Source organism: Triticum urartu, chromosome 6 (genome assembly GCF_003073215.2).
Source record: "Triticum urartu cultivar G1812 chromosome 6, Tu2.1, whole genome shotgun sequence".
Classification (NCBI taxonomy): domain Eukaryota; kingdom Viridiplantae; phylum Streptophyta; class Magnoliopsida; order Poales; family Poaceae; genus Triticum; species Triticum urartu.
In genome coordinates, this window is record NC_053027.1 from 108,767,329 (window position 1) to 108,786,117 (window position 18,789).

Below are 18,789 nucleotides of genomic sequence, written 5' to 3' on the forward strand. Positions count from 1 at the left end.
TCATTGCAAACATGTTTATTCATAATAGGCTGAATCAGGAACGATGAACTAATCATATTTACAAAAACAAGAGAGGTCGAGTTCATACCAGCTTTTCTCATCTCAATAAGTTCATCTTATATCGTCATAATTGCCTTTCACTTGCATGACCGAATGATGTGAATAAATATAACAGTGCACGTGCACTGGACTAAGCTGGAATCTGCAAGCATTCAATAAGCAGGATAAGACAAGGCAATATGGACTCTTGGTTAAATCAACAATAATGCATATAGGAGTCACTTCAACAATTTAATTATGGTCTTCTCCTATCGACCCCCAAAGAAAAGAAAATGAATAAAACTATTTACACGGGAAAGCTCCCAACAAGTAAAAGAAGAACAAGAAATCTTTTTGAGTTTCCTTTTTAATTACTACTACAAGCATGGAAATTAAAGCTAGCTATACAACTATTTTTTTTGTTTTTCTTAAGGTTTATCAAACAAACAAGAAGAAAGCATAAAAAGGAAATAAACTAGCATGGATATTACAATGAAAAAGTATGAGCACCGACATCTAGCAATGAGTGTGTGAACATGAATGTAATGTCGGTGGGAAATACGTACTCCCCCAAGCATAGGCTTTTGGCCTAAGTTGGTATATGGCCACGGCTGGCCTGGCGGATATCGAAAGTAATAGTTGGGGTTGTACTGCGATGAAGCCTCGGATTGCCACTGGTTGGCAATCACCTCCGGGTCCCACTGATAATCAGACTTTCGTGGAGGATCAAATTATGATTCCGGCTCTGGCTCTGTGGCTGCTGTAGGGTTCCGGTAGGCATGAATGGACTCCAATGGAACAAGGTACTTGCCTGCAGATAAATCAAACAAGGAAGGAGCAGGCAAGGTAATAATATCAGGATGATTTTTACCAAATATTAATTTGTTCTTAAGAGCCTTTTCCCCATTTTTAACAATAAAATCATGTGCTACCATACTGTTATAATCTAAATAGACAGGAGGCAGCAATTTTTCTTCCTTCTCATAATGCCTAATAGGTATGTTAAAATGTGCAGCTAGGCGTGAGGCGAAGATGCCTCCAAAGACGGGGCCCTTAGTACGGTTAAGATTTAACCGCTTTGAAATAATAGCACCCATGCTGAATGTATCATCACGAAATAAGGCATGGCACAAAATAACAATATCAGGGGGACTCAGGTTTCCACAGTTTCCGCGCCCAATTAAGCATCTACTAGCAAATATAGCAAAGTAACATAGAACAGGAAAGTGTATGCTAGTAGTTCATGCGTCGGAAACCTTCCTCGTTTCCCCTACAGTGATGGTATCAATAAACCCATCCACATCGTCATGATGTGGTTCCTCTATGATGCCCTCGAAAGGGATCAAACAAACCCGACAAAAATCATGAAGTGACATCTCCTTATGCTCATCATATAAATAAAACTCCACCGTAGGTGGTGAGCTCCTAGCATGGAAATGAAAGTTTTGCACAAAGATATTGGTGAGTAAGAGATATTGTTCGCGTTGGTCGTGGAGGAAGGCGGTGAGGCCTACATTCTCAGCCAATTCATAGAAATCATCATAAATCCCGGCTGCTCTCAACAAATCATCACAAGGCCATTCACACGGCCGGACCTCCGCAGTGTGGGGGAGATTATACTTGGGTCTCTTATCCTCCTCACTTTGCTTATCCTTCGAGCTTCAGCTCGACGAGCCCCTCAAAAATCTCTTCATTATTTTCTGAAAAATTCTGAAATTTTTAGTAACTTCAAAATAAAAGTGAACCAAACTCAACAAAATTGATAGCAAATACTGCTACAAGTGCCTAGGACCTATATCATGCATTAGAACTACTTGGAACCATATAAATTTGACATACAAGCTCAAGAACATGGTCACCTAGGCAGCACAAATTTGCAATGAATAAAGCACTAGAACAAAAACTAATTGGACCAATGAAGGAGTCACATACCAAGGAACAATCCCCCAAAGCAGTTTTGTGACAGGTGCTTTGAGCAAGGAGATCGAAAATCGCAGCAAAATGAGCTAGAACTCGTGCTTGAGCTAGATGGTGATTTGTTTGGGAGGAAGAAGAAGTGTGTGGGTGCAGGAATAAGTGGAGGGGAGCCATCGTGGGCCCATGAGGCAGGGGGCGCGCCCAGGGGGGGTGGGCGCGCCGTGGACCCTCATGGCCAGGTGCTTGCTCCCCCTGCTGTGTTCTCAGTGCCAGATATTCTCAAATATTCCAGAAAAAATCATATTTAAATTTTAGGGCATTTGGAGAACTTTTATTTTCGGGGTATTTTTATATTGCACGGATAATCAGAAAACTGACAGAAATTACTATTTTTGCTTTATTTAATATAAATAACAGAAAGTAAAAATAGGGTACATAAGATTGTGCTTTCTAACTTCATCCATCTCATGCTCATTGATCAAGTCTTGTTAACAAACTCATTTTGAGTAACATGAAACCGGAGAAATTTCGAATAACACTAGCTTACCTCAACGGGGATATGGACATCCCCAACAATAAGAATATCATATTTCTTCTTGACAGTAGGAAGAGGAAATTCAAAACCTCCAAAAATAATCTATGAAATTTTTCCAATAGAATTGATACTATGGACTTGAGGTTGTTTCCTTGGAAAGTGTACCGTGTGCTTATTACCATTAACATGAAAAGTGACATTGCCCTTGTTGCAATCAATAACAGCCCCTGCAGTATTCAAAAAGGGTCTTCCAAGAATAATAGACATACTATCGTCCTCGGGAAAATCAAGAATAACAAAGTCTGTTAAAATAGTAACGTTTGCAACCACAACAGGCACGTCCTCACAAATACCGACAGGTATAGCAGTTGATTTATCAGCCATTTGCAAAGATATTTCAGTAGGTCTCAACTTATTCAAATCAAGTCTACGATATAAAGAGAGAGGCATAACACTAACACCGGCTCGAAGATCACATAAAGCAGTTTTAACATAGTTTCTTTTAATGGAGCATGGTATAGTTGGTACTCCGGGATCTCCAAGTTTCTTTGGTATTCCTCCCTTAAAAGTATAATTAGCAAGCATGGTGGAGATTTCAGCTTCCGGTATCTTTCTTTTATTAGTAACAATATCTTCCATGTACTTAGCATAAGGATTCATCTTAAGCATATCAGTCAAACGCATACGCAAAAAGATAGGTCTAATCATTTCAGCAAAGCGCTCAAAATCCTCATCATCCTTTTTCTTGGATGGCTTAGGAGGAAAAGGCATGGGTTTCTGAACCCAAGGATCTCTTTCCTTACCGTGTTTCCTAGCAACAAAGTCTCTTTTATCATAACGTTGATTCCTTGATTGTGGGTTATCAAGATCAACAGCAGGTTCAACTTCTATATCATTATCATTGCTAGGTTGAGCATCGGCATGAACATTATCGTTAACATTATCACTAGTTTCATGTTCATTACCAGATTGTGTTTCAACATCAGAAATAGAGATATCATTGGGATTCTCTGGTGTGTCAATAACAGGTTCACTAGAAGCATGCAAAGTCCTCTCATTTTTCTTTTTCTTCCTTTTGGAAGAACTAGGTGCATCTATATTATTTCTCTGAGAATCTTGCTCAATTCTCTTAAGGTGTCCTTCATGATACAAAGGTTCCTGAGTCATTTTACCAGTTCTACTAGCCACTCTAACAACATAGTCATTATTCTTACTATTCAATTCATTGAGCAACTCATTTTGAGCTTTAAGTACTTGTTCTACATGAGTAGTAACCATAGAAGCATGTTTACTAATGAGTTTAAGTTCACCTTTAACTCTAGACATATAATCACCCAAGTGTTCAATCATATAAGCATTTTGTTTCAATTGTCTACCAAAGTAAGCATTGAAGTCTTCTTGCTTAACCATAAAGTTATCAGACTCATCCAAGCATTGGCTAGCAAACTTAGTAGGAGGGATTTCAGCTTTATCATATCTACAGAGAGAATTTACCTTTACTACTTGTGTCGGGTTATCAAGACCATGTGTTTCTTCAATAGGCGGTAAATTAAGACCATGTATTTCTTCATTAAGAGGTAAATTCTTAACATCTTCAGCTTTAATACCCTTTTCTTTCATAGATTTCTTTGCCTCTTGCATATCTTCAGGACTGAGAAATAGAACACCTCTTTTCTTCGGAGTTGGTTTAGGAATAGGCTTAGGAGTTGGCTCAGGAGCTGGCTCAGAAAGTGTCCAATTATTTTCATTTGTCAACATATTATTTAATAGAATTTCAGCTTCATCCGGTGTTCTTTCCCTGAAAATAGAACCAACACAACTATCCAGGTAATCTCTGGAAGCGTCGGTTAGTCCATTGTAAAAGATATCAAGTATTTCATTTTCTTAGGATGATCAGGCAAAGCTTTAAGTAATTGGAGAAGCCTCCCCCAAGCTTGTAGGAGACTCTCTTCTTCAATTTGCACAAAATTATATATATCCCTTAAGGCAGCTTGTTTCTTATGAGCAGGGAAATATTTAGCAGAGAAGTAATAAATCATATCCTAGGGACTACGCACACAACCAAGATCAAGAGAATTAAACCATATCTTAGCATCACCCTTTAATGAGAACAGAAATATTTTAAGGATATAAAAGTAGCGAGTTCTCTCATCATTAGTGAACAGGGTGGCTATATCATTTAATTTAGTAAGATGTGCCACAACAGTTTCAGATTCATAGCCATAAAAAGGATCAGATTCAACCAAAGTAATTATATCAGGATCAATAGAGAATTCACAATCCTTATCAGTAACAAAGATAGGTGAAGTAGCATAAGCAGGATCATATTTCATTCTAGCATTCAGAGTTTTTGTTTAAGCTTAGCTAATAATTTCTTAAGATCACTTCTATCATTGCATGCAAGAAAGTCTCTTTTAGTTTCTTCATCCATAACATAGCCCTCAGGCACAACAGGTAATTCATATTTATTAGGAGAGCCTTCATCATCACTTTCATCAATATTATCAGTTTCAATAATTTCATTCTCTCTAGCCCTAGCAAGTTGTTCATCAAGAAATTCACCATGTGGCACAGTAGTATCAAGCATAGAAGTAGTATCATCATAAGTATCATGCATAGCAGAAGTGGCATCATCAATAATATGCGACATATCAGAATTAATAGCAGAAGCAGGTTCAGGTGTCGCAAGCTTACTCAAAACAGAAGGTGAATCAAGTGCAGAGCTAGATGGCAGTTCCTTACCTCCCCTCGTAGTTGAGGGATAAATCTTGGTTTTTGGATCTCTCAAGTTCTTCATAATGATAAGCAGATATAAATCCCAAGTGACTCAAAGAATAGAGCTATGCTCCCTGGCAACAGCGCCAGAAAATAGCCTTGATAACCCATAAGTATAGGGGATCGCAACAGTTTTCGAGGGTAGAGTATTCAACCCAAATTTATTGATTCGACACAAGGGGAGCCAAAGAATATTCTCAAGTATTAGCAGCTGAGTTGTCAATTCAACCACACCTGGAAACTTAGTATCTGCAGCAAAGTGTTTAGTAGCAAAGTAATATGATAGTAGTGGTAACGGTAGCAAAAGGTAACGATAGCAGAAGTAATATTTTTGGTGTTTTGTAGTTATGATAACAATAGCAATGGAAAAGTAAATAAGCGAAGAACAATATATGCAAAGCTCGTAGGCAATGTATTAGTGATGGAGAATTATGCCGGATGCGGCTCAACATGTAACATTCATAACATAGCGTGACACAGAACTAGCTCCAATTCATCAATCTAATGTAGGCATGTATTCCGAATATAGTCATACGTGCTTATGGAAAAGAACTTGCATGACATGTTTTGTCCTACCCTCCCGTGGCAGCAGGGTCCTAGTGGAAACTAAGGGATATTAAGGCCTCCTTTTAATAGAGTACCGGACCAAAGCATTAACACATAGTGAATACATAAACGAACTCCTCAAACTACGGTCATCACCGGGAGTGGTCCCGATTATTGTCACTTCGGGGTTGCCGGATCATAACACATAGTAGGTGACTATAGACTTGCAAGATAGGATCAAAACTCACATATATTCATGAAAACATAATAGGTTCAGATCCGAAATCATGGCACTCGGGCCCTAGTGACAAGCATTAAGCATAGCAAAGTCATAGCAACATCAATCTCAGAACATAGTGGATACTAGGGATCAAACCCTAACAAAACTAACTCGATTACATGATAAATCTCATCCAACCCATCACCGTCCAGCAAGCCTACGATGGAATTACTCACGCACGGCGGTGAGCATCATGAAATTGGTGATGGAGGATGGTATGATGATGACGCGACAGATTCCCCGCTCCGGAGCCCCGTACGGACTCCACCATATCAGCCCTCCCAAGAGAGTTTAGGGCTTGGCGGCGGCTCCGTATCGTAAAACGCGATGAATCCTTCTTCTCTATTTTTTTCTCCCTGAATATGAATATATGGAGTTGGAGTTGAGGTCGGTGGAGCTCCAGGGGGCCCACGAGGCAGGGGGCGCGCCCCCCACCCATGTGGCTAGGGTGTGGGCTAGACCTGGCCATCCTCCGGGCCGGGCTTCGGGCCAGGCCTGACCAAGCCCGAGGTAGAAAACTCAGGCCTGAGCCCGGCCCGGCCCGGCCGTCGGGCCTAGTTTTCAGGCCCGAGCCCGGCCCATCACAACAAAAAAACACATCGGGCCTCGGGCCTCGGCCTGGGCCTCTTCAGTAAATGGCATAAACAGTGGGCCCAGGACCGGCCCGACCTAGTCTTCAGGCTCAAAACCTAGGCACAGGCCTGGCCCAGGAGCAGCGTCGAGCCGGGCTGTTCGGGCCGGGAAGCCCATGGCCAGGACTAGTGTGGGCCCCCTGGCCTTGATTCTTTGCCAGTATTTTTTTATTTCCAAAAATAATCTCCGTGGAGTTTCAGGTCATTCCGAGAACTTTTGTTTCTGCACATAAATAACACCATGGCAATTCTGCTAAAAACAGCGTCAGTCCGGGTTAGTTCCATTCAAATCATGCATGTTAGAGTCCAAAACAAGGGCAAAAGTGTTTGGAAAAGTAGATACGGCGGAGACGTATCAGGCTCCACCACCCCGATCGGGCAGGTCCGCGTCCCCATCACCTTCGGACAGCGCGACAACTACCGCACCGAGCTCATCGATTTCGATGTCACCCACATCCGTCTTCCATACAATGCTATCCTCGGGTATCCGGCCCTGGCCAAGTTCATGGCCGTGACGCACCATGGCTACAATGTCCTCAAGATGCCAGGAAGCGGCAGGATCGTCACAGTCCCTGTCGGTGTCAAAACTGGCGGATCTCGGGTAGGGGGTCTCGAACTATGCGTCTAAGGCGGATGGTAACAGGAGGCGGGGGACACGATGTTTACCCAGGTTCGGGCCCTCTTGATGGAGGTAATACCCTATGTCCTGCTTGATTGATCTTGATGATATGAGTATTACAAGACTTGATCTACCATGAGATCGTAGAGGCTAAACCCTAGAAGCTAGCCTATGGTATGATTGTTGTTGTCCTACGGACTAAACCCTCCGGTTTATATAGACACCGGAGGGGGCTAGGGTTACACAGAGTCGGTTACAAGGGAGGAGATCTACATATCCGTATTGCCAAGCTTGCCTTCCATGCCAAGGACAGTCCCATCCAGACGCGGGACGAAGTCGTCAATCTTGTATCTTCATAGTCCAACAGTCTGGCCAAAGAATATAGCACGGCTGTCCGGACACCCCCTAATCTAGGACTCCCTCAGTCCCGTGCGAACAAAGAGATGTGGTGTTCTCCCTCGAGCGCGCCTTCCAAGAAGCGTGAATCGAAGACCCCGGCGACAATACAGCTCGGTACCCTCCTGAGGTCGTCCCCAAGAAGAAGAAGCAGCTACTCCGTGCCGGACCTCAGGAGGGCAGTGCCGCAAGTGGCACCTCATTAGGATCAGCGCCCGCACCTAGCGCGCCTCCCTCTGTCGCATAGGAAGGCGCATCCGGTGCCCTCCTCGGGCAGGGCTCGGGGGCTCTCTTCTGGTGGGCCTCAGACCTTACCGACGTCACGAGGGAGGCGCTCGGGCACCACTTGGAGGCGTGTTTCGCGGCACGTCTCCCTCGTGAGGACATTGGGCAAGGAGCGCCCCGTGCTCAGGAGTTCATCACCAAGGTATCTCAGGAGCTTCAGGAAGCAAGAGGAATACGCGGCGACCGCCGCCCACCTGGCGTTGCTCCAAACCCAGACGAGGGTGGTGAGCTGCGCGTCTGCATCGACATACCAGGGCTCAACCGAGCCGCATCTCGGGAGCGCTTCTGGCCTTCGCATGTCGGGCGCTGCGAAGGTCCACCTCACAGCTACGTTCGTATGTCATTCGGCCTGCCAAGCGTGGCTGCTACCTTCCAGCACAACCTACCCAGCGTCATGGCGGGTCAGGAGGCCAGGCACCACGCAGCCCTGGTGAAGATGGTGACGGTCCTCAAGGAACCACCTGGACCCCCAGAGCCTCCCGAGGCTCAGGGCCCCAGTGGTCGTGAGGGTCAACCCCTTCTCCGCGTACCTTCAGCTGTCTCAACACCCCTTCATCAACGGAACCAGGTGACACCTTCCAAGTTTGTTTAGCTAGGAGCGCCCCCAGGGATGCATCATTCCCAGGCCGCGTGGGTCCATCCCTGTGGCATGTATCCTTTCTTGTTTATGTCTTTAGCTTACCTTGCTAGGGGCGCCGCTCGGGCTGCATCATCCCCAAGCCGCTCGGGTCTGGCCCAGTGGCACGTATCGTTCATGCATTTACCTTAGCTAGGTTGCCTTTCATGCTTAATCTATCTATGACTATCACCTGCTTGATTGTCGCCCATCGCGGGAGCCGCGCGCCGGTCGTCTTTCTTCAGGACCCTTCGCGTGAGAGGGTTAGGCACGGTGTTTGTCCTCGGGCCCGTCCCTGCAGCGTCGATAAATCCAATGGCCGAGCTCTGTCTGGCGGGCCGGCCCCGTTCACGTCACCTCCTGGGGCCATTGGTGCTTGGCTTTCTCACGCGATAACCTCAGGAGATTCGTTCGGTGTAGGTTGTCTGACCACCTCGCAGGACCAACACAACAAACAAGAATCAAAACCAGGCGCCTCGTGAGTCCCGAACTAGCTCACGAGTGCCTAGACACACCTCGTCTAGACCTACCGTGCAAGCCACGTGTCAGGGCGGGGCTGTACATGCCCCGGGGGCTCTCCGCAGTAGGGAGTCCCCTCCCACGTACCAGTGGAAGCACCATGCTCCGCGCTGGCAGTCGACACTGCCAAGGAGCGGCTATGCCCGTGCAAGTGCGGAAGCGCCATGGTCCGTCCTGGTGATAAACAACTGAGGGCGGCCTCACGGCCGTATCAACCTCAGGGAGCCTCCGGGCTCGGTGTCTAGCCTCATCACGATGCCTCCCCTCGAGAGAGTCGCGCGAGGGGGCTAGGCACGGGGGCTGCGCTCGGGTCACGCCCAAGCGTACGCCACCCCGCCAGGTCCCTCGGACCTGGTCATCGCGCGCCCCTCCGGAGCCGAGCCTCGGCGAGGACAAAGGTATGAATGTTGTTTGAACGCCAAGGGGACTCCTGAGCATCGCGACTCAGGAGCCTAACTGACCACGTAGCCCCTCACTCCTTGGTCCGTCCTGGTCTCCGGTCGGCCCAACGGCGGTTGAGGTATGCGCGGGGCCGGGCCCTGCTGACGTAGAACACAAGACCAACCATTGCATCTCCTTTCCACAAGCTGTTTGCGCATCAAGGGGGACTCCTGAGCATCACGACTCTGGAGCCTAACTGTTCACGTAGCCCCTCACTCCTTGGGTCCGTCCTGGTCTCCGGTTGGTCCAACGGCGGGTGAGGTATGCGCGGGGCCAGGCTCTGCCGACGTAGAACATAAAGCAAATAGGAAGAAAATCGCAAAATCTCAAAGCAAATCTTACAAGACATATTGTTCTCCAAATACTAAACACAAGTTTAAACGCCTCCACGAGGCATGCTACATGCTGCAGGAGTTTCAACAGGAAAGAAGCCGCAAGCCAGGTATCCCTCTATACCGCCGGCACCAGCAAGAGCTGCCCCCTCCTGGGTGGCGTTGCCTTCACCTGCACCACCGGCCTCACAACCATCTCGCGGCTATGAGACCTCCTCTTCTTCGGCGAGAGCAGCTCGGGCTCGTTGAGGGGAGCCTTTCCCTTCTCTGCGGCCGAGAACCTCCGAATCGGCGCCATGACCGCACCAACAAGGAGTGGAGCAAGGAAGGAGGAGAAGCAGGAGAGGCAGAGGAGAGACGGGTGATGGGGCTCGCCCCCACCTCCCATTTATAGCCAAGGGGAGGACAACCGCCAGCCTCCACAATATAAGGTAATAATGATGGTTTTTCCTTGCATGCAGCAAGGACTCGTCAAGTCGGGCAGTTGCCAAGGCAGCGTGGGGAAGCGGAGACGCCCACGTCCAATCAATCGCCACACGTCGACCAAGGCCGCAAGCTATTGGGGCCTGCGGCACTCCGCACTTGCCCTTTGGCTTCGCCTCGAAGCCAAGCCTAAGCATGCCTTGGGCCTAGGGGCTACTGTCGGCGTTCTGGGAACGGGGGTCCCCAGACTTGCCTGCTTGCGGCCCACGGCATGGCTCTGCGAGCGGGCCCGTATGGCCCATCTTCACCAACAAGCACTCAAGACCCTCGCGAGGGGCCAAGCCTCGCGAGGCGGACAACACAAGACCTCCTCGGGAGTGCCCTCACTAGGCCAGCTCGTGAGGGGCAGAGAGTTCAAGGCAAGGCAAACCTCGCGAGGTTCCAGTGACATGAGCCATGACGATCAAGATCGGGCAGGCGCCAGGCGGGCGCCAGTGCGCATAGTGTCCTTGTTTCCTCTTTGGTGCTAAGGAAGTAAGTGCATGCGCGGAGTACCGAGGCGTCAAGCAAAGGTTTCCATATCAGTGCAACGAGACCAAGACCAGCAGGACGGCAAGACAGAGGTCACCATGAAGCCCAAGGAGGCGTCACCACCAAAGCCTTTTGCAGGCGAAGACTGCTTTTGTCAGGATAAGCTGTACTAGTTGTCCCCTTTCAAATTGGCCATTGTTGGCTCCCTCCCCGCTCAATATTTGGGGAGAGGACTAGGGCCTCTATAAATAGGACTAGCCACCACCATAGAAAGGGATCGACTCATCTAGAGGGGGGAGAGAAGAGATCCGAACAACCACAAGTTCACCAAGCACAAGAACACCTCTCCTCAGGAGTTTGTTCTTCACCTTGTACTGTTCATCCTCAGCCCAAGAGGCAATCCACCACACCACACTGGAGTAGGGTATTACACCACAATGGTGGCCCGAACCAGTATAAATCTTGTGTCCTTTGTGTTGCGAGTTCGTCGAGATAGCCCTTGAGATCTTAGCGAAGCTAGGACGTGGATCGGTAGGGGGAGATCTTCGCGCGCACCCCAGTATTCGAACCTTGAGGGTTTTGTCAGAACCCGAGATCCGACACCAGAGAGTTATGGGAATTCGCCGGGGAGTATATGGGCCTTATTGGGCTATAGGGGAGAGAGAGAGAGGGGCTGCCTCGAGCAGGCAGCGCTCCCCCAAGGCCTAGTCCGAATTGGACTAGGGGGAGGGGCGGCGCCCCTCCTTCCTTCTCTTCTCTCTTCCCCTTCCTTCTCTCCTACTCCTACTACTTGGAAGGGGGGAATCCTACTCCCGGTGGGAGTAGGACTCCCCAGGGCACGCCATAGTAGAGGGTCGGCCCTCCCCCTCCTCCACTCCTTTATATACGGGGGAAGGAGGCACCCCATGGACACACAAGTTGATCATTGATCTTTTAGCCATGTGCGGTGCCCCCCTCCACCATAATCCACCTCGATCATATCGTAGCAGTGCTTAGGAAAAGTCCTGCATCGGTATCTTCATTAACACTGTCATCACGCCGTCGTGCTGACGGAACTCTCCCTCGAAGCTCTACGGGATCGTGAGTTCGTGGGACGTCACCGAGCTGAATGTGTGCAGATCGCGGAGGTGCCGTATGTTCGATACTAGGATCGGTCGATCCTGAAGACGTACGACTACATCAACTGCGTTGTCATAACGCTTCCGCTTATGGTCTACGAGGGTACGCAGATGATACTCTCCCCTCTCGTTGCTATGCATCACCATGATCTTGCGTGTGTGTAGGATTTTTTTTGAAATTACTGCGTTACCCAACAGATACCTTGCCATGAGTTTGGCAAAGGGGTAAAATAGTGATCCAGGAGTAGATCACTAGACAGCGGTCAAAATTATCCTTAGAGGACTAAGGAAATATTTCCCGGTTATGAAGGTGATAAAGAGTTCATCGTAAAGAGTTACGTTGATGCAAGCTTTAACACCGATCTCGATGACTCTGATTCTTAATCTGGATACATATTAAAAGTGGGAGAAATTAGCTAGAGGAGCTCCATGCAGAGCATTGTATACATAGAAATTTGCAAAATACATACGGATCTGAATGTGGCAGACCCGTTGACTAAACTTCTCTCACAAGCAAAAACATGATCACACCTTAGTGCTCTTTGGGTGTTAATCACATAGTGATGTGAACTAGATTATTGACTCTAGTAAACCCTTTGGGTGTTGGTCACATGGCAATGTGAACTATGGGTGTTAATCACATAAAGATGTGAACTATTGGTGTTAAATCACATGGCGATGTGAACTAGATAATTGACTCTAGTTCAAGTGGGAGACTGAAGGAAATATGCCCTAGAGGCAATAATAAAGTTGTTATTTTATATTTCCTTATATCATGATAAATGTTTATTATTCATTCTAGAATTGTATTAACCAGAAACTTGATACATGTGTGGATACATAGACAAAACACATTGTCCCTAGTAAGCCTCTACTAGACTAGCTCGTTGATCAAAGATGGTTAAGTTTCCCAACCATAGACATGTGTTGTCATTTGATGAACGGGATCACATGATTAGGAGAATGATGTGATGGACAAGACCCATCTATTAGGTTAGCATAATGTTCATTAATTTTTATTGCTATTGCTTTCTTCTTGACTTATACATATTCCTTTGACTATGAGATTATGCAACTCCCGGATACCGGAGGAATACCTTGTGTGCTATCAAATGTCAGAACGTAACTGGGTGATTATAAAGATGCTCTACACGTATCTTCGAAGGTGTTTGTTGGGTTGGCATAGATCGAGATTAGGATTTGTCAATCCATGTGTCGGCGTTCTGGGAACGGGGGTCCCCAGACTTGCCGGCCTGCGGCCCGCGGCGTGGCTGAGCCAGCAGGCCGTACGACCCTTCTTCACCAACAAAGCATCGAAGACCCTCGCAAGGCGGATGACGCAAGACCTCCCCTGGAGTGGCCTAGCTAGGCAGGCTCACGAGGAGCGGAGATATGAAGGCAAGGCAAACCTCACGAGGCTCTCATGACATAAGCCATGACGATCGGCACCAGGCGGGCGCCAGCGCGCGCAGCATCCTTGTTTCCTCTTTGGTGCAAAGGGGGCAAGCGCAGCCGCGGAGTACCGATGCATCAGGAAAAGGTTGCCATTCCGGTGCAACAAGACCAAGACCACGGACTGCAAGACGGAGGTCATCATGGAGCCCAAAGCAGCGTCACCACCAGAGCTTTGTGCAGGCGAAGACTACTTTTGTCAGGATAGCTTGTAGTAGCTGTCCCCCTTCAAATTAGCCCGCCATTGTTGGCTCCCTTCCCGCTCGATATTTGGGAAGAGGACCAGGGCCTCTATAAATAGGACTAGCCACCACAGTGGATGAGGGACGATCTTAGCTAGAGGAGATCATCAGAGATCGAGAGACACACCACAAGCTCTCACGTGCAAGAACACCTCAACCTCAGGAGGTTGTTCTCCCCTTGTATTGTTCATCATCAGCCCAAGAGGCAATCCACCACCACACTAGAGTAGGGTATTGCACCACAACGGTGCCCGAACAAGTATAAACCCTGTGTCTTTTCTGTGTTGTGAGTTCGTCGAGTTCGTCCGCAAGATCTTAGTGAGCTAGAGCGTAGATCGGTAGGAGGGGAAGACTTCGCGCGCACCCCAGTGTTCGAACCTTAAGGGTTTGCCGGAGCCCCACATCCGACATTTGGCGTGCCAGGTAGGGGTGCGCCGGGGCTTCTCTCCACCAACCAGCGCCCTGTACCGCCGCACTACGCTTCCATGGTAGGTGCCCCGCCACCAACCTCTGCGGCCAACACTAGCAATAGGGAGTCTGGGTACCGAGCCCTGGCACCCACTCTGCGGAAAGTGCAGTGGCCGGCCAAGTTCAGGCCGGAGATGTCGCCGCGTTACAATGGCACGGCAGACTCGACGCTGTTCTTGCTAGCATACGAGGGGGCCGTCCTCGAAGCCGGAGGCGACGACAAGATCATGGCAAACTTGTTCCCCCTGGCGCTCGTCGGCGAGCCGCGCGCCTGGCTGCTCAACCTCCCGGGATCCACGGTGACATCCTGGAGGGAACTCTGCGACCTCTTCACTGTGTGTTATGCGGCATCGGCACACCACGCAGTCGCGGCACTGCTGGGTGGCTCCCAAGCACCACCTTTAGATCGCCACGTCAAGCCTTTCTTCCGTCAGACTGGGGCAACCTGCAAGCGCCCGAGGGCTCCACCGGGCTGGGCTGCGCCGGAGGCCGACCTCACCTTCAACTTGGAAGACCACCCCGACTCCCCCGCTGGCTCCGGGATGCTCCCGATGCTCTGCATGCCCACCATTTGCAACATGGCCGTCACCAAGACCCTCATCGACAGTGGCGCCGGCCTCAACTTGCTCTCCGTGGAAGCCTTCAGCCTTCTCCATGTGCCGCTCGAACGGCTCAGCCTCAGCAAGCCCTTCACAGGAGTGGGTGGTGGAGCTGCTCACCCTCTGGGGTAGATCCGCCTCCCTGTCACCTTTGGCACGCGAGACAACTATTGCACCGAGCTGGTAGACTTTGACATCGCCCGCATCGGTCTCCCGTACAACGCCATCCTCGGGTACCCAGCTCTCGCTCAGTTCATGGCGGCGACTCACCCGGCCTACAACCTCATGAAGATGCCGGGGGAGCAAGGGCGTCCTCAATGTAAGTGCATCTAGTGCCACCCCTAGTTAGTTTTGGAGTATTGACGACAAACCTAGTTGAGGGACTAATGTGTTTGTGAGAATTGCAGGATACACACAGGTAGAAGTCCCTCATTGATTCGGTTTTCCTACCAGAGATGACCCCTAAAAATGTATGAAGACATTGAAGTCAAAGGTGGTATGTGAAGACATTCACATTGAAGACTATGACAAGAGAAGACATCGCGTGAAGACTATGGAGCGCGAAGACTTAGCAGTTTCGTTGTTCTGTGTTTTTCTTTGTTGAGTCATAGGAACCACCGTACTGTTAAGTGGGGTCCAAGAGAACCAGTCAGAATGACTGAAGTGATGCATAACCAAAATCCTATGTCTTCGAGTGAAGACTGTGAGAGCAAATCTTGTCCAGAGTTGGATAAGTCAGCTTTGCTTGTAGCCCAAGTAAAGTTGCCGTGTGTGTTTGAAATCTGACCGTTGGAATACGTGTTAGTTCCTTAGTGACCCAGGGTCATTTCGGACAAATCAGGTCGGGTTGCCTAGTGGCTATAAATAGCCCACCCCCTACAACCATAAACGGTTGGCTACTCAGAGTTAGAGTATGAGTTTTGTCGTTTGAGAGCAACCCACCTCGAAGCCTTTGAGAGAGAATTCGCCCTATAGTGAGTCGTATTACAATTCACTGGCCGTCGTTTTACAACGTCGTGACTGGGAAAACCCTGGCGTTACCCAACTTAATCGCCTTGCAGCACATCCCCCTTTCGCCAGCTGGCGTAATCCTCCAGCCAGTTAGGCGTCGCGTTCTGAGCATCCAAGAGTCATTGTGGATCGCCGGTGAACGAAGTCTGTGAAGGTTTGGAAGTTTACCTTGAAGACTTACCAGAGTGATTGGGCGAGGACTGGGTGTCCTTAGCTCAAGGGGAATAAGGTGAAGACAAGGTCTTCTGAGTTGAATCTCAGCCTCCCTAACCAGACGTACAGTTGTCACAGCAACTGGAACTAGTCCAACAAATCATTGTCTTCGACGAGTCACTGGTTTCATCCTTCCCTACCCTTTATTTACTGTTGGTGCTTGTGAAGTCATTGTATGATTGCATTATCTTCTATCTTCACTGAGTGACTGCTTGTTCTGATTGGCTTCACAATATCTTCCTACCTAATCCTTACTGCCTAACTGCTATTAGTCATTGTGCTTTCACTTCATTGAATACTTGACTATGGCTTGCCTAGTGTAGTCTACCTTCCGTTGCATGGTAATAGGTTTATTTCTATCGGTTGTCTTCGAAACTTCCATGTTTTGAAGACTTCCATAAAAATCGCCTATTCACCCCCCCTCTAGTCGATCACTAGCACTTTCAATTGGTATCAGAGCAAGGTACTCCCTTGTTCTGTGTGATTCGATTTAACCACCTGGAGTTTTAGCTATGTCGACTGCAGGGATAATTAAGGTCTCCGCTGCTTTCCCCGTCTTCGATGGAACTGAATATCCCTACTGGAAGAATAAGATGCGCATGCATCTTGAAGCCATTGATGTCAACCTATGGTATGTCATCAAGAATGGCGTTCCCAAGGCTGGTGAAGGTGTCACCACTGCTGATGTCAAGAAGTTCGTTCAACTGGACTCCACTGCCAAGAACATCATCTGTGGTCATCTGACCAAAGGACAGTATGGCCGCGTGAGTGCTTTGGAAACATCTAAGCTAGTCTGGGACTGGCTCTCCAAGGTCAATGAAGGCGTCTCAACCCAGAGAGATCAGAAAATCAGTGTCCTTCGCAACCTCTTCAACCGCTTCAAGAGAAATGACAATGAGAACGTCCAGCTCACGTTTGATCGACTCACTGACATCACTAATGAGCTTCAAGCTCTCGGCGCCACTGAGATCACCAAGCATGAAGTCGTCAAGACACTCCTGAGATCACTTGACAGCTCATTTGACACCCTAGCCCTGATGATTCAAGAACGTCCTGATTTCAAGACACTCGATCCGTCTGACATACTTGAGAGGCTCAACACACATGAGTTTCAGCTTTCTGAGAAAAGAGACATCTACGGTCCCAACTATGGGCGAACTCGTGCCTTGAAGGCAAAAGCTGTCTCCTCATCTGAAGAAGAATCTGACAGCAGTTCTGATGATCCTGAAGACATTGGAGAGGAGCTTGCTATGCTTGTGAAGAAGTTCCAAAAATTCACCAAGAAAAAAGGCTTCAGAAAGTCTTCACGATCAAGCTCAAGAAATTATGAAGCTTCTGCTCATGACTACAAGAAGAGAACATGCCACAAGTGCAAGAAACCTGGCCACTACATCTCTGAGTGTCCGTAGTGGGACAATGAGAACAACAAGAAGAAGAAGAGCAAGGAATATGACTCTGACGACAAGAAGAAGAAGAAATACTCAAAGTCTTCTTCCAAGTCTTCCTCAAAGTCTTCATCACACAAGAAGAGCTCATTTGGCAAGGCACGTGCGTTTGTTGGCAAGGAAATGGATTCAGAGGAGGAGTCCGCTTCTGAGGAGGCGGAGGTGGAGTCTGAGGAGGAGTCTGATTCTGGCGTTGCGAGTCTGGCTACAGCATACGTTGCCAAGTCCATCTTCAACACTGAAGACAATGACTTCATCACCGACACCGATGCAAATGACAAGGACTACTCCGCTCCTACCTACTACTTCATGGCACGCGGTGCTAAGGTAAACACACGCACTGCTCACTATCAAACTTCTAGTGAAGATGACTCTGATTGTGATTCCAAACCCAGCTACAAAACACTTGCTAAAATTGCAACTGAACAACAGAAAGCTATGGAACATATTCAAAAACTGTTAGACAAAAGCGATGATCTATTAAACGCTGAAATGACTCGATCTCAGTCCTTAATTGAAGACATAAAAAATCTTCATGTTAAGTATGAGGAACTTGAAAGTCGTCATGAAACGCTCTCAACAACTCATGAAAAGCTTTCCTATGATTATCTTCAAAGGAAGAAAGATCTTGAGAAATTGAGAGCGGCTCATGAAGATCTTCAAAAGGAAAACGAGTCACTTTGCGCCGAACAGATCAGTTCCGCTCAGGAAGGATTTGAACCACCATGTCTTAAATGCATTGAGCGTGACAACGCTACTTCTGTTGCTAAGTGTTCTACTGTTGCTACTGTTGCAATATCTTCAACTGTTGATGTGGTAACTAACCCCTCTGCTGAGGATACCACTGCTATTGCTGATGAGAATGCTAGGTTGAAGACATTGCTTGAAATGGGGATGTACAAAAGTCTCAAAGGGCATAAGACACTATGTGATGTCCTCAAAAGGTAGATCCTAAACCGAAATCCTAGGAAAGAGGGTGTTGGGTTCGAAAGGAAAATGAATGCTGATGGCTCTTACTGGAAACCTGAGCAGTACCCCAAAACCACATGGGTTGCTACAAAGGAACCTTCAGTGGATCCATCCACCCTATCTGGCTTCACTTGTGCTAATCCCATTGTTGTTGATGAATCCTTTGATGCAAACTATAAACTGTTTAAGAATCAGAATGGTGAAGTGTTTGTTAGGTATATTGGTACTAACTGCAGGAATGGACCGCCTATGAAGAAGATCTGGGTGCCGAAAAGATGTTTGGAGAATCTTCCTGTGAATGTCATCATGACACCACAGGTGAAGAAGACAAACCCCAGACCACAGGCTTCATATGGTCCAAAGGCTTCATACAGACAGAGGACTCA